Genomic DNA, 16,281 nt, shown 5'->3' with positions numbered 1-16,281 from the left:
TGAGGAAATCATTACTTCTTTCTACAACCTAGCTCCTGCTTGAAAACAAACTCATAATCAGGAAACACTTGCATCACATTTTTTAGGCCAAATTTTTGGGATAATTATTTTCCAAGAGAAAATAGTTAGTTTATCTCGTATTATTCCAAAAAATAATGTTTCAGTTTCAAATTTTCAGGAGTTTTGATTTCATATTTCTTTTCTGTGGTTTGTTGTTTTCTCTTCTCACCTATTCACACATTTATATCCTATTCCTGGTTCATTTCAGAAAGATCAAGTAGATATGCTTTTCCCTTAGTTGTTGTAGTTAAGTCGCTCAGTCGTGTCCAACTGTTTTGTGACCCCATGAACTGTAACCTACCAGGCTCCTCTGTCCATGGAATTTCCCAGCAAGGACACTGGAGTGGGTTGGCATTTCACACTCCAGGGGATCTTCCCCTACTTTTCCCTACTTAACTCAGTAAGTCACATAGAAACTCTGAACACTATACGTAAAGCACACATAATGGACTCTCCAAGTTGAAGGGAAGTGGCATTCAGCCAGGTACCTGGGAACCTAAGAAATGACACGAGGCGAGTTGCCTGATTTTCTTTTCTGTGCATATATCCCGGAACTGGAGCTGAAGAGGCCAGAAACCTGGAAATACAATAGAACCAGATGAAAACAAAACACAGCTGAAATCCGTTTGCTCCAGTCAAAGGACTAGGGAGTGGCCAGCTTAGCAAGACAGGAAACTTCTAGACGAGAAATGTTCTAACCCACCAAATAACTACAGAAAACAATGGTGCACTACCTCAACTCCCGTTAATAAAGCTGACTGCGGCGCCTACACGTCCACTCTTGCAAGGCAGTAGAAAGTTGCTCAGAACTTTCTTCTGAAGTGGTGGCATTGAAGACTGAGTTGGAGCCAGGGTCTCATCCCCGTTCGGCAGTAATAAGACTCCCAGACCTTTTCACTGGTGTCAGTGAAAATCATGTGGGGAGCCTGTAGTTTGACCTCCATCCTCTCCCAGCTAACAAGGTCTAGTGGAAGCGGAAACTCCCATCCCCCTCCAGCAGGAATCAAAGGTCATCCCCACCCAGGTATCAGAGGAGGTTTGTGGGGAACCTGGACTTGTACCTTCATCTGGAAGTAATGAGTTAGTGCTGCCTCTTTACCTTCCAGAATGCTGTGTCAGAGGAACCCATCTATGTTTAGATAAAATAGAGTCTCATAAGATAATACCGAATATGTTCAGAACACAACTGAATATTACTCATCATATCAAGAACCAAAATATCTCAGAGTGAATGAAAAAGACAAGCAACAAATGCCGATTCTGCAAAGACAGAGATGTTTGCATTCCTTGGCAAGGATTTTAAAGTGGCCATCATAAAAATGCTTTAATCAGCAATAGTAACCATGCTTGAAACAAACAGAAAAAGTAGCCGTGCTTAGCTACTTGTGCTTAGCTCTCAGTCATGTCTGACTCTTTGCGACCCCATGGACTGTAGCCCACCAGGCTCCTCCATCCAGTATTCAGGCAAGAATACTGGAGTGAATTGCCACGCCCTGCTCCAGAGATCTTCCCAACCCAGGGATCGAACCCAAGTCTTACGTCTCCTGCATTGATGGTGAGTTCTTTACCACTGGTCCCACCAGAGAAATAGAAAATACAAAGAAACAAATGGAAAGGTTAGAAGGGAAAAGCATAGTAACCAAAATTTTTAAAAAAATTATGAATGTAAGGGAGAGGGGAAAGGATCCAGTCTGAAGCAGTCTGGAAGAGAAAAAGCCTTTGCTAACAAGGATTGTGGTAGCGGGCCTGTGGGATGCTAACAAATATCAAACACTTAAGCCACTGGAGGCCAGTGTGAGAGGAGAAATTATGTGGGCTGAATATTACTCAAAGAAATAGAGTGAAATTTTTCCAAATTTAGAAAAAGGATCAAATCTGCAGTCAAGTTGCTTAGCAAACCCCAATCAGTATAACCTCAAGTAGGTCCATATCAAGACACATTCGTCAACGTGTGGAGAATTAAGAAAAAATAGTCTTGACAACAAGAAGGAAATTACACCTGAGCTATAGGGAAGAAATAATCCAAATGACAGTGAAAATTGCATCAGAAATCATGGAGGCCAGAAGAAAGTAGCACACACTTGTCCAAATTCTAAAAGAATTGTCAACGCAAAGTACTATATCCAGTCAACGTGTCCTTTAGGACATTCTCAGATGAAAGAAAACTAAGATAAATTGTCTCCAGTAAGTAAGCACATGAAAAGATGTCAATACATGAGCCATCAAGGGAATGCAAATTAAAACCACAGTGAGCCTGTAACTACATATTTATCAGAATGGCTAAAATAGAAATTAGCAACGACAGCAATGCTGGTGAGAATGCAGAGCTACTGGCCATGCAACTTTCTGCGCGAAGCGTAAATGATACAATCACATTGGAAAACAGTCTGGTGGGTTCCCAAATAACAACTTTCGAACGACCAAGAGGTTGCACTCCTGGGTATTTCTCTCAGAGAAATGAGAATGTATACCCACAAATGTATATCCACACAAACTTATGCATGGATCTTTAAAGTAGTTTTGTTTGTAAATGCCAAAACTTGGATAGAAAAACAATACCTTCAATGAGGAAACAATAAGCCTTTACAACCATACCTTGGGATACACGTCAGCAGTTAAATGGAATGAATTCTTGATCTATACAGCAATCTGGATGCATCTTTGGAGAAGCATTTTGAGTGAAAAATACCAATCTTAGAAGGTAACATAAGCCCATAATTCCATTTGTATTACAGTACTGAAATTACAAAATTTTCAAAACAGAGAGCAGATTAGTGGTTTCAGGGGATGAAGGAGGGATGGGAGGAGAGTGTGTGTGACTATAAAGAGGCAACATGATACATCCTTGTGATGAAAACAACCCCTATTTTGATTATATTATTGTTGACATCTGGTTGTTACATTGTTACAACTATAGAGTTATAAAATGTTACCACTGGGCCAAACAGGATATAGGGCACTTGGGATTTATTTTGATCATTTCTTACAACTGCTTAAAAGTGTACAATTATCTCAAAAATACAGTTAAAAACTTCCAGTCTTCTCTCAGCATGTATGACAAGTTCCACCCTTTATATATACTCCTCTGAAAATAGGCATCTTTAGCTTTATTTCCATTTTGGGGGGCCCCAGAGACCTGAGTCCAAATTCTTATCTTGATACCTTCTTGCCATCTGGCTTCCTAACAACTACATAGGTTTTCTTCTGTTTTTAGAAAATACATTTTATTTATCTATATTTGGCTGTCCTGGGTCTTTGTTGCTGCGAGGGCTTTTCTCTAGTTGCAGTGAACAGGCTTCTCAGTGCAGTGGCTTCTCTTGTTGCGGAGCATGGGCTCAGGGCCCACGGGCTTCAGTAGTTGCAGCACGTGGCTCAGTAGCTGCGGCTCCCGGCTCCAAAGCACAGGCTCATTAGTTGTGGTGCTCGTGTTTGTTGTTCCATGGCATGTGGGATCTTCTCGACCCAGGGATCAAACGAATGCTTCTTGCATTGGCAGGCAGATTCTTTACCTCTGAGCCACAAGGGAAGTCCCTACGTAGGCTTTCTGAGTCTGTTTGATTGTCTGCAGAATAGAGTTTACGTAATAGTTCATCTAAAGGATTAATTCATCCATATATGTGAAGTACTGAACAGTGTACATTGTATATATGTAGTAGACATGTAAGGAATACATGTTTTCTCTCTTATCACTCTAGTTTCATTTTGTAGATCCTATATTGGAATGACAATCAGATTTTTACGCATTAGTAACACTGTAGATAATTCTGTGATATCCCGTAGAAGACTTCTGAATACTTCTATAATATGCGTGTGTTCTTCCTCTCCTCAGCTGTAAACTTTTTGGAATTTAAGGGCATTGTCTTACAGTACTGCACTGACCACAGTTTCTGGTGCCAAATAGGTCTCCAGGAAATGTTTGTTGGGGGTACTGCTGGGAGATGGCTTTTATGTGAATAATCTGGCTCCAAAATTAGTCTGTATACCTTCCAAAGGAGTAGAATCCTCTCCCATTCTTGAATCACTAAGTGTTTTGAATTATATCTCTTCACGCATTGACACGTAGGCAAATCTTCAGTGATTATATGGACAAAGACCATGAGAGTCTGGAGCTGGAAAGAACCTAAAAACTTACCACCTACTCCTTCGTTTCACAGGGTCCCTTTCTGACGTTAGTGAATTACCCACAATGGCACTGGATGTGTCCCCCTCCCCACGCCTTTGACACATTGTCTCTGATGCTTCATTAGGATAAAAATCTTTTCACATCATATGAGAATATGCTCCTTATTTTTTATTTTTAATTGGAGGATAATTGCTTTACAATGTTGTGTTAGTTTCCACAGTACAACGACATGAATCAACCATAAGGATACACATATCCCTCCTCTCTAGAGCCTCCCTCCCACCAATGCTGTTTAAATGATTTCTTTTTCTTCCTAATCCTAACTGAATGCAGTATGATATAAGCTGAAGAAACCAAATATTTTCATTTTTCTCTTTTTAAGAATGTCTGCTTATTAAATGTCTGCTTTTAAAATGCTGCTTATTAAGAAAAAAAGACCCAGATGGGTAACATGTTAAATTTAACTTGTGATTATATAAGTAGTCCTCTTTCTTTTGCTTATGCAGGATAAAACATAAACATTTTGTAATATAAGTTTTTTTCGTGTTTAGCAGTTGTGTCATTGTTGGGGTTTAAGGGAAATTTTCTCCATGTGTGTGTACCAACTGGATTCTCAAAATGACAGTGAAGTGAAAAAGGCAATGAAATAGTAGTTTATATGCTCATCCACTCATTGTCTAATTCAATCATTTATTCAGCAAATATTTATCAACAATATCCAGTGTGCTTGGTACTGGTGTTAAGTACTGGGGATTCAATAGAGTGGTTGCCACCTTGGGAAGCAAACCAACCAACCCAGACAGTTGAACCCAGGGTGTTATGTGCTTAGATGGGTGGAGAATAGTGATCTGTGTGAGCTCATAGAAAAGGTGTTGAGGATGAGATGTGAAGGATGAATAGCATCTAATTTACGTAAAGAGGAAAGGTAGAGGTAAGGACTGTGAGTGGTAAAGGGAGTAGCAGGTGAGACAGCCAAAGACTGCAGGATTGCCAGCAAATAAATGTAATTAAAGAATGTTCTGACTGTTACCCAGCAGGGAGGGTCAAAGAGGACCCTTCCTCCTGGGCCTCTGTTCTTAGTAAGGATGCAAAGAAAAATCTGAAGTCTCACCAGTGGCAAAAACTAGTTTATTGAAGAAAGAACAGAAGAACACCTCAAGGAAGAAGTGGGCCAAACCAGGAGAGGGACTGGCAATGGAATGATGAGATACATGGTTTTCAAGACAGGGCTTTTACATATTCATCTAGGTGGGCGTGGAATGACAGTTTTGATTGATTGTTGCAAGTTGCCAAGCAAGAGGCTCTATTGCTCACGTCTTTCCCATAATTCAGTCTTTTCTAATTAGATGTATGCATGTATAGAATATTTATGAGCTCTTTATGCCTAAGGTCACTTGAGGACACAGCGGTGCATCAAGGTATCATGTGCCCAAGGTGGAGAAGCCTCTGTGGTTAGTTTGTATCCACTGTGTGCCTAGGAAGTGGAGGAGTTGGAAAAGTCTCTGGTTATTCTGGATTAATACCCTATCCATGAGCTCTCCTGGGCCACATTGCAGGGTGTCTGGGGTAGGGTTTAGAGATTATCTTGAATCTTTTTCTGTTAGACCACCCTGTGTTGCTCATGTCTAACTTCATAATTTGACCTGTAAAAAAAAAATTAGAGCATTTTTGTTGAGTAGGAGAATATACTGAAGAGTTGGGTTTTGTTTTGTTTTTTAACATATTGGGATATTGACAGTAAATAAAAAATTTCTCCTTTTCTTCTTACTAAACCATAGATTATGTTGTTTGTGCGAAGAATTTGATTACTAGGAGAGGAACATAGTCTAATAAGCAATTCATTCCCAAATTTTTTTTCAAGGTAGGGTGGGGACCGGTGGGGAAATGCAGAGGGTAGAGAGTGTTTTGTTCTCTGTTTTAAAAGAGAAAATGTTTTCAAGGTGTTTTCTTAAATTATAAATTCTGTTTTTAATTCTGGAAATACTGTACGGTCCTCCTGTGCTTCCCTGGCTCATCTGGTGAAGAATCCGCCTGCAATGAGGGAGACCTGGGTTCCATCCCAGAGTTGGGAAGATCCCGTGGAGAAGGGAACAGCTACCCACTCCAGTATTCTGGCCTGGAGAATTCCATGGACTGTATAGTTCAAGGGTTCACCAAGAGTAAGACACAACTGAGTGCCTTTCACTTTCATTGTGCTTCCCAGGTGGTGCTGGTGGTAAAGAATCTTTCTGCCAAGGCAGGAGACACTAGTTCATTTCCTGGGTGAAGAAGTTCCCCTAGCGGAGGAAATGGCAACCCACTCCAGTATTCTTGCTGGAGAATCCCTTGGACAGAGGAGCCTGGTGGGCTACAGTCCTTAGGATCACAAAGAGTCAGACAGGACTGAGGCAACTTAGCACACACTTTACAAGGATCTATTAATAGTAATTCAGTGGTGTCCAAAGTAGAAATAAGCCTGACCTCAGAGAACTACCTTCAATGAGAGACACAGCATTCATCAAAAAATCATACAGTTAATTGCATATGTTCAACTCTAGGGGAGCTACAAAGTAGATGTGTGTGATGGTGGGGGAGTTGGGCTAGTTAGGAATTTTAGATGAAGAAATGCCTGAGACTTTATTTACTGACATAGTTAAATGGAATCTTCTTTAATGAGAAGGGTGTCATATAATTAGAAATCTGGTGCCGTCATAATTTAATTTTCTGAGATTGCCACAATAGGTGTTGATTTGAATTCATTTAAATCACTTGTATCATATACCTCTTATTGACTTTACATGTTCTAGCAAAGAAACCTAGATTACTGAGAATACGATGAATGTATCAGAAATGATTATATAATTTTGAAAGAGGAGATTGATGTTTGCAAGCAGGTTAATTTAGAAGCCTGTTAGTGTTATGGATTTAAGCATTCTGGCACATTCTGAGTTCTTATTGATGAAACTCAGGAAACAGAATCTATAAAAAGATATGTGATATGAGTAAACCATCAGAGAAAAATAATATTCTGGGAAAAGTGAAAATCAAACTGTCACACATGGATATGCATTCTGGTTATTTAGACAAATAAAAGTCTAAATAGTTCAATTATCCAAGATGAAACCTGTCACTTGTCCTGGAGTTACAGAAAGCTGATAAATATAAAACCGAATAATGGATGAAAACCAGTGATCATTTATCTGGGAAGTATTAAGTGCCTCAAGTAACAGATTTTATTTTTTCAGAAAGGGTTTTAAATGATGTGGAGTGAAATGCAGGATTTGAATGTCTTTGCTTGGGTATCTCAACAGCAATATCTTTTCTGGGTGACTAGGTCTTTCGGAAAGTTTTCTGGCTAAGTTAGATTGATGATTTAATTGTTGTTGTTCAGTCACTAAGTTGTGTCCAATTCTTTGCAACTCCATGGACTGCAGCATGCTAGGCTCCTCTGTCCATGCAGTTCTACAAGCAAGAATACTGAAGTGGGTTGCCATTTCCTTCTCCAGGGGATTTTCCTGACCCAGGGATTAAACCAGGGTCTCCTGCATTGCAGGCAGATTCTTTACTGTCTGAGCCACCAGGGAAGCCCAGTGTCTCCCGGAGTATGCTCAAATTCACACCCATTGAGCTGGTGATTTGATTACAATCTGAGATTTAATGTCTTTAACTGTAAATTTCTTACTAACTTTCATGGGGTAGAAAACAGTCTACTGAAGATTGGGATGTGGGAGGTAATAGAAGAAATTGCGTTAGTCAAAACTCTTAAATGTTAGAGTCTCGGGATCAGCCTATGTCCTCAGAGATCCCTGCACATTTCTGAAATCCCAACCTCAAGGCACCTTGGGTTTTCTCAGTGTCCTTTGGCTTCTTAAGATCTCTGCTGTGATGCTCTCTGGTCTTATTTTCTTTGGTTCACACGCGTGCTTTTGGGACTTCTGTTCCTTTGGCCTGCAGGTTCTGTACAGTTTTTTCAAGATCCTGCTTACTGCTTTCCATGGGGGCAATAACGGAATTTAGCTAATTCATTTTAAAATGCTATTAACACTTTTGTGTCATCATATCAAGTATTCCCCTCAATGCTTCAAATTCAAAATGGCTTTACTACATGTGTTACAGTTTAGTTCCTCTGAATCAGGATTCAAATCTCCAGTAGAGAGAAATATTCTGTTTCATGCTAGAGGCATTTGATTGAGAACTTTCCTGTTATCATCCTCAAAAATGCTTCCCTTAGCAAACATGCTTTCATATCAAGAGAGACCTTGTGGAAACATGTGCCTTAAACTAGATGAGTAGATGAGAAGAAGACAATGTACATATCAAAAAGACGAGAGCCTTCTGCTTCAAACTTCTGCGAGGTTGAAAGAAAAAAAATAAATCAAAATGGGAGGAGGGCATAATGAGCATAATGTGCTCGTTGGGAGTATGATTTGATGTGTTTATATTTGACTACATTTAATGTGTTCAAAATGGGCTTCCCAGGTGGTGCAGTGGTAAAGAATCCACCTGCTAATGCAGGAGATTCAGGAGACCTGGGTTCGATCCCTGGGTCAGGAAGATCCCCTGGAGAAGGAAATGGCAACCTACTCCAGTATTCTTGCCTGGGAAATCCCATGGACAGAGGAGCCTGGTGGGCTACAGTCCATGGGATGGCAGAAGAGTCGGACTTGACTGAGCAACTGAGCAAGCATGCACGATGTGTTCAAAATACATTGGTTTCCTATGTACCTATTAATACAACCTGGTGAGTATAACGTTTTAAGGGCCAAACATGTCAAGAAACCAGTGGCTAGTTCTGATCCTCGAGGTCTCAAATCCCTTGTCAGTATCAGTACTTCCCTCTGTAGGGGGTGTGTCTCCTCTTGCAGGATGTCCACCCTGATGGGTGTGCCTCTCTTCTGCACGGTTTCTCTCTGACTGTGCCACCTGGTCTCCAGAGAATGCTCTGCGACTCTTGGATATTTATTCCCCCTGTTGTGTGTGAATCAAGGTTTCTATACCATCTCTAAATTATACTCATGGAATAGGTGATTTTATTTCTTTCCATTTTTGATTTTTGGAGGCTATGCTGAAAAAGAAAGGTTTAGTCTATGGTCACGTTTCTGAACGATGTGATCCCCAAAGGATACTCTTTTTTGACCCCAGGTGGTCATTTATCATAGCATTGCTTACAGAAAAATAACCTTAAGAAACTCATTTATTTGATATTGTAAAACAGACATTTAAGTAACATAGGTCAGAGAGAAATTTAATGGAATTTAAGGCTGAAGGATAAAAACACCGAAATCTTGAGGGATGCTGCAGAATTCAGGGATATTTTTATCATCAGTGACTATATTAGGAAACAGTTATGTCTGCCGTGGGACAGTGCTTCTCAGATCTCAATTACAATGAGTGTAATTAACCCAGAACCCCAGCTGCTGTCATCTGAAATCCAGGGAATGACAGTGCGCTTCTCGTAGACAATTCCCAGCCAAAGACAGGCCTCCTGGTGGGGGGACATGCAACCCTTCTCACTGATGATTTTGACTCAAAAACTCCTCTGTGTCCTCACCTACCTTTCCGAGGAAGACACTGATGTCTGAGATGATCAGACCCAACCTGCCTCCCTTCCCTGTCTCTCCCTTACGCAGAGTCATTCCTGATCCCAATCTGATTGTTCTCGGCCTTTCCTGTCTCTCCCCCATTCTCTCTCATATGCAGTCCCCGCAGTCAATTTATGGTATTTTAAATGCCAGTTGTAAGAGTTGCCTCTTGAAATATCCAGACTAACCCAATATCAAAGACAAAAATTGGCAAACTAAATCCTAGCAGAAAACAAACAAAAACACAATGAATGTAGAAAGAGGGAAAGTCAATATTAGGAATTAATACAAAAAAAAATAGAATAGAGTTTGCAAATACAGAAGCTTTTTTTTTAAACATTCAGGCAAAATTAATTAAGAGCTATAATTTAAAACCTCTAGTAATAAAAAGGGACAAAATTTTAGGTAAAGCAGAGGTTTATAAAGATAAGGAACCATGTTACAGAGAGAATGCTAATAAAAATAAAATCTTACATGGAATGAATTACTGACCAGAAAATATAACTTACCCAGTATGACTCTTGTAAAAATAGAAAGCTGAAATTGATTTATAACATTAAATAAATAAAAAATTAATGAATTATAACTCTTTTTAAAATAAAACTCTAGCATCAGAATACTTTATGGTTAAGTTCTACCATCTGAGTAGATAATTCCAATTTTATAGAGCATTTTCCAAAAATGAGAAAAAAAGAGGGAAAACTTCCTGATTCTTTCTATTGTATTAGTTTAATCCTTATACTTCATCTAGACAAGGGTAATAAAAGCAAGGAAGATTATAATCAATTTCACAGATAAATATAATGGCAACAGTATTAACCAAATATGAGTAGTCTTAATATGATGATGAATAAAAAATTTGTCACAGGAATACAAGGTATGCTATAACATTAGACCTTTTATTGTGTAAGTCAGCACAAAACAGAGTACAAGAAAAAAATCAATTATGTGGTTATCTCTAAAGTTGCTTAAAAAAACAGTTGCTACAACTCAATTCATGATTATAGGAAAAAACATTTTAGCACACTAGGACTCAAAGTGAACTTTTTAAACCTGATAGAATAACAAAATTGTGGAGCAAATATTTTATTTAATGATGAAGTATCAGAAGCTTGACAAACCTAGACAGCATATTAAAAAGCAGAGACATCACTTTGCTGACAAAGGTCTGTATAGTCAAAGCTATGGTTTTTCTAATAGTCATGTACAGATGTTAGAGTTGGACCATGAAGAAGGCTGAGCACCGAAGAACTGATGTTTTCAAATTCTGGTGCTGGAAAAGACTCATGAGAGTCCCCTGGACTGCAAGGAGATCAAACTAGTAAATCCTAAAGGAAATCAACCCTGAACATTCACTGGAAGGACTGATGCTGAAGCTCCAATACTTTGGCCACTTGATGTGAAGAACTGACTCATTGGAAAAGATCCAGATGCTGGGAAAGATTGAGGGCAGGAGGAGAAGTGGGCGACAGAGGATGAGATGTTTATATAGCATCACTGACTCAATGGACATGAATTTGAGCAAATCCCTGGAGATAGTGAATGACAGGGAAGCCCGGTGTGTCCGTGGGGTCACAAAGAGTTGGATACAACTTAGCGAGTGAACAACAAAATCAGAAGCATGGTACCACTTTTTATTTGATATTCTATTTCAGATGCCAGGCAGTTCAACAAAAGAAGAAAAGTAATAAAGTTATAAGAATTGGAAAGATACAAAATTGTAATGATCGCAGAAGGTGTAATAATCTGTTTAGAGAACACAAGCTAATCTATGGGCTTCCCTGGTGGCTCAGATGGTAAATCCTCTGCCCACAAGGAGGGAGACCTGGGTTTGATCCCTGGGTCAGGAAGATCCCCTGGAAAAGGAAATGGCAACCCACACCAGTACTCTTGCCTGGAAAATTCCATGGATGGAGGAGCCTGGTGGGCTACAGTCCATGGGGCCACAAAGAGTTGGACATGACTGAGCAACTTCACTTTCTTTCTTTTTTTTAAGCTAACCTATAAAATATAAGTCATGAGAATTTAAGGATGCTGCTGAATATAAGACCAAATAAGTATACATATATATATAACAGCAAAAATCATACTTATAAATATAATATATATGTATTGTAAATAGAGCAGTACCTGGGTAAGGATTGGGAGACTAGAGAAACAGCAGAGGAAGAGCCCAGACTCAGAGTCACCCACACATGGACAGGTGATCTATCAGCAGCTATCACTGGAAGCCAGTGGTAAGTAGAGGAGGCAGTAAAAAGTACTGACTTTAGGTTAAAGATGAATGGAAGGAATTAACTTGCTTATTATAATATTAATATTTGTCTTTTTAATGAACAATCTTATTTTAATACTTAAAAAGTTTGTGTGATTTTAGTTTGATCAATGAAACAAACTCATTTTTTATTCTTCACTAAGTTTTTTGAAAGAATTCATCAATATATCTCTTTTGTCAAATTTCTTCCCAAAGCAGATATTAAAAAAGCAATATTAAAGCATAAAATTGTTACACTAAGTCATTCTTGACATGAAGTAGTGATTTAGGGGGTTCTCATTAATACTTTTGCCACTATTTCATTTTTATCATCATCCTCTAGATCTAATTCATTCTGCCATCTCCTTTTCTACTATTTCCCTCATATAAATCATGTACTATGTACTTTTTCCTTCTTTACAGCACAATGTTAATAATTAAGTTTCTATTTTATTTGAACCATCAGAGTATAATACAATAGTCAATGTAACTTTTAATTAAAATGGTGGGTAATCCTTTAGAAAAAATAAATACATTGATTAACGTGAAACATAATCTTAGTTGAGTGGAAAACCTTACTTTAGGCAATTTCCACAGATTTCGAGTTCTTTAGACACTGAGAACTCTCAAAATCTCTGAGAAGACCATCCCTGGGGCCAAGACAGTTTGTCTACTTATAAAATTACTTTTAGGAGAGATTTTGGAAATAAAGAGGATCTACCCTTTATGATTTGCTTAATTTCCTAGTGCAGAATCTTTCTCCCACATACTTTCTTATTAGGTATTTTATATTTACACAGTTTTTCCTAGTTGTTGTTTTTCAGTCGCTAAGTTGTGTCCAATTCTTTGCAACCCCATGGACTGCAGCATGCCAGGCTTCCCTGTCCTTCACTGTCTCCTGGAGTTTGCTCAAGTTCATGTCCATAGAGTCAGTGATGCCATCCAACCATCTCATCCTCTGTCGCCCCCTTCTCCTTTTTCCTTCAGTCTTTCGCAGCATCAGGATGTTTTCCCATGAGTTGGCTCTTTGAATCAGGGGGCCAAAATATCAGAGCTTCAGCTTCAGCGTCAGTCCTTGCAGTGAATATTCGGGGTTGATTTCCTCTAGGATGGACAGGTTTGGTCTCCTTACTACAGTGCAGCACGGTGGATTCCGAATGTGGTTGTATCCATATATAAGTGAGTGTCTGTTAGGCTTGTGTGGGTGGGATGAACTCATATTGAAATCAGAGAGGAACCTTAGGTGAACCGTGGCTTGGACTCTGTCCACCTTGACGTTACTTCTACTGTTAGAACCCGTTTCCCTCCTCATGTGTAGCAAACACAAACTTACAGGATGGTTGTAAGGATAAGAAATAACCCATATAGCAATTTACCAGGAACATACTAGGTCCTCAGTGAAAAGGTGATCATCTTTTACTGCTAGGGAGTGACAAGCTTCCTGCCTTTTATCACTTCTTCCCAAAAGCACAGGGATTGTAATGAGGTTTTAAAGCTAACTTGTCTGAAGTGAAAACTCTGAATATTTGCAAATCTATTACTGAACATGCACCTTGTTTTTACGCGACACTCACTGGCCTGAAGAACGCCATATAGTGGATTCTCTTGGAAGTTTTTCTCAGTCAACAGGGTCCATTTACAAAATGATTGTTGTCTTGATAAAATATGCTGAAAAATAATACACTATTTCACCTGTTATTATTTGAATTGGCTGTTGATATACTTTGTTCTTTAGAAAACATATTTATGACAAGAAATATTTATGTTGAGTTTGAAAGTTAATAACTATTTTCCCTAAATCATTCCTGTCTCATAATACTAAGTTGTAGGAAATACTTTCCGTATTTTATAAATGAAAAATAGTGTCTTGGGATAAAAAGAATTGGGACTCAACTCTAGGTCATTCTACTGAAAAATCCTGTCTTTACCTCACTTCTATCACAAAATACAAAGCAACTATGACAACGGTAATAAGAGTTAAGGGTAAATGTGCTGAGAAATTCTATTGGCAATTGAGTTGGGGAGTGCATAACTGGCTCTGCTAGGATGCTATCTTAATTTCACTTTGTGCCCAATTGCTATGATTGAAATACAAAGGAGCTTCTTCCTAGAGACACAGTATGTCTGGTTTCCTTCCTTCAACGGGTCCTTGTGAAGCACTGACCTCACATATGTCAGGTGCCAGATGGTGAGCAAAATGGCCCAACTCTGGTTTCATAAAACTTACGTTCTAGTTATTTTGTTCATTGCAATCTATTACTGATGTCCTTTCAGCAGTATTAAGCAATGACAATTGGTGAAGATTGAGTTTGTAGATGAATATGATTAGAAATGACCAAATTGTTAGGATATATACACATATGTCTCTCACATATCAATAAAACTGAAAGGAAGGAAGCAAATACATAAACACATACATACATACATATGAATGAAAGAAATGACTCAATATTTGGTCCTTTTTTCATAAGAAACTCAAATGATCCTTTAAATCACACTTACTTCTAAGTGTAAGTATCTGCTTGTTTAACTTGCTTTCATACCTACTCTCCTAAGCTCCTAATATGTCATGGTTAGACTCTTGGCTCCTAGAACATTCACATCTATCTCCCATTTCCTTTTATTGAGATACTCTTAGCTTGATTCTCCTTCCCTGGCTGTTCAGATGGTAAAGAATCCGCCTACAGTGTAGGAGACCCAGGTTCGATCCCTGGGCTGGGAAGATCCCCTGGAGAAGGGAATGGTTGCCCACTCAAGTATCCTTGCCTGGAGAATTCCATGGACAGAGAAGCCTGGTGGCCTACAGTCCGTGGGGTTGCAAAGAGTCGGACATGACTAAGAGACTAACACTTTCACTTTCAATATTAGTTCAAATTCATTGTGTATTATAGTTAGAATTAAAATGTTTTAGAATTTTTCTGTTGATCATTGGAAGTGAATCAATAGAAATCCGTTTCAATTTGATCAGTTGTTAGAACTGCTTACAAAATACTCTGAAAGCTTAAAGTAGTACCTGATCTTTCTTTCATACTTTTAACTCACATCTAATTGAATGGCTTTTAAGGTAGTAGATTTTGTATGATTCTTAGAGAAGAATAATCTGACAAGACAGAATCTTTAAAAATGAAATAAAAAATAAAACTGCTATTAAAATTTATGGTCCAGTTTTCACAAACCCATACTTTTTTGATGTATATTGTATGCCTAAATTTATCAGATAATTGATATGGCAATAAAAACTTTCAAATAGTAAATAATAACACATCATTATTCAAGTTTTGTTGTTATTGCTGTTAATATAATTCCTTTTTTCAACTTTTTTAATTCAGATTTTTTTCATTCAAGCCATCTATTATTTATTTAAAATCCTATTTCTGCTTGTTATCTGTTATTAGGTATAAATTCAACTTCAGCAATGTCTTTTAAATGCCTAAAGTTTTACAAAGACTTGACATAGTATACTATTTGTCCTTGACCAAGAATACATTTATTCTCATAAAATTAATTTTTCATCACTAAGTTGATGACTTTTTATTACAACTTTATTATTTTCATTCTGATAAGTGATGTGATGCTAGTCAAAAATTTTAAGCATTAATCCTAATAATTAAAGTCATGTCATGTTCTAAATTGGATTGTGAAATACTGTTTTCACCTCATATCCCAAACAGGCACCCCAAATGTCAAATCACATCATCTAAAACCTGATCCCTTAGTTTATTATATTTAATTGATAGAGGAGGTCTAGTGCCAAGAATGTAATTTTAGTTTCCTGTTTTTTTTTAGAAACCCAGAGCCTCACTTAGATTTGGGAACAGAACATTTTCTACAATAATGGCACAATTATGTGTGTATGAAAAAGCAGTTTTTAGACTTTCTAATCAAAATTAACTCCCAAAGATATTATTGAAGTCTAACATTTTCTTAATGTTGATTTCTCTTTTAAAATTTAAAGTCATGGAAACTACTTTATAATAGTGCAATACTATTCAATACTTTGCCATCGAGCCATTTAAAACTAACAATGTAAAAATAAGTAATTTTCAACCTTGATCCGTAACAAATAGTTTTAAAATACCTCTGATTTTAATCATGTTGCCAGCCTCCATCCCCTGAAAATCAAATTGTCCATTCATTCAGGTGAGTTTGACTATATTGTACAGTACTTTAATCATGGAATTTATGATATTTTATTATATTCACTTGTTTATATTTGCAGTGACTAGCATAGTGCCTGGAAGTTGAAAGGTATGGTAAATAAGTGAATGGGTGAATTAATATAT

General features: G+C 38.0%; 1 protein-coding gene across 10 annotated transcripts in view; it reads left to right on the top strand.

Annotated features, from left to right (window-relative positions):
* CCDC102B (coiled-coil domain containing 102B) overlaps nt 1-16,281 on the top strand; it is a 324,997-nt gene that overhangs the window by 128,664 nt on the left and 180,052 nt on the right. The window lies entirely within an intron of this gene.

This window comes from Giraffa tippelskirchi, chromosome 14 (genome assembly GCF_054371585.1).
Source record: "Giraffa tippelskirchi isolate mGirTip1 chromosome 14, T2T-mGirTip1v1.2.pri, whole genome shotgun sequence".
Lineage (NCBI taxonomy): Eukaryota > Metazoa > Chordata > Mammalia > Artiodactyla > Giraffidae > Giraffa > Giraffa tippelskirchi.
This window is presented reverse-complemented; position numbering and strand designations above follow the sequence as displayed.